The sequence below is a fragment of the Solanum tuberosum genome, unplaced genomic scaffold (assembly GCF_000226075.1).
Source record: "Solanum tuberosum cultivar DM 1-3 516 R44 unplaced genomic scaffold, SolTub_3.0 contig08204, whole genome shotgun sequence".
In the NCBI taxonomy this organism is placed as follows: Eukaryota; Viridiplantae; Streptophyta; class Magnoliopsida; order Solanales; family Solanaceae; genus Solanum; species Solanum tuberosum.
This window is the reverse complement of record NW_006249375.1, coordinates 1-280: the sequence shown is the minus strand read 5'-3', so window position 1 is coordinate 280 and position 280 is coordinate 1. Positions and strand designations below refer to the sequence as shown.

General features: G+C 38.2%; 1 long non-coding RNA gene across 1 annotated transcript; it reads left to right on the top strand.

The window, feature by feature from the left end:
- Positions 1–6: 6 nt before the first annotated feature.
- Positions 7–280, top strand: LOC102604740 (uncharacterized). Its single transcript, XR_369099.1, has 2 exons — positions 7–183; positions 251–280. It is a non-coding gene; the product is annotated as an uncharacterized lncRNA (long non-coding RNA).

The following is a 280-nucleotide window of genomic DNA, read 5'->3' as shown; positions in this document are numbered from 1 at the left end:
TTCTAATCAAGCAAGTGTTTTTGTTAACTTACGCGTTTATGTTCAGAGGCTATGTCACGGATCAATGTAGTGATAATGCATTTACGTGCTCGTGAACCTGAGAATGAACTTGCATATGATAATGCTGTTTCTACCCTTGGTAAAATATTTCAGTTTCATCGAGAACTTATCGACTCAGCCCAGGTTTGTCCTTCTCAGAATCCCTAATGTTAAGTCTTGTTATAATTTCTGATTCTGAATCCTTGTGTAGGTCATTCCCATTTGGTTGAATTGCCTGCCT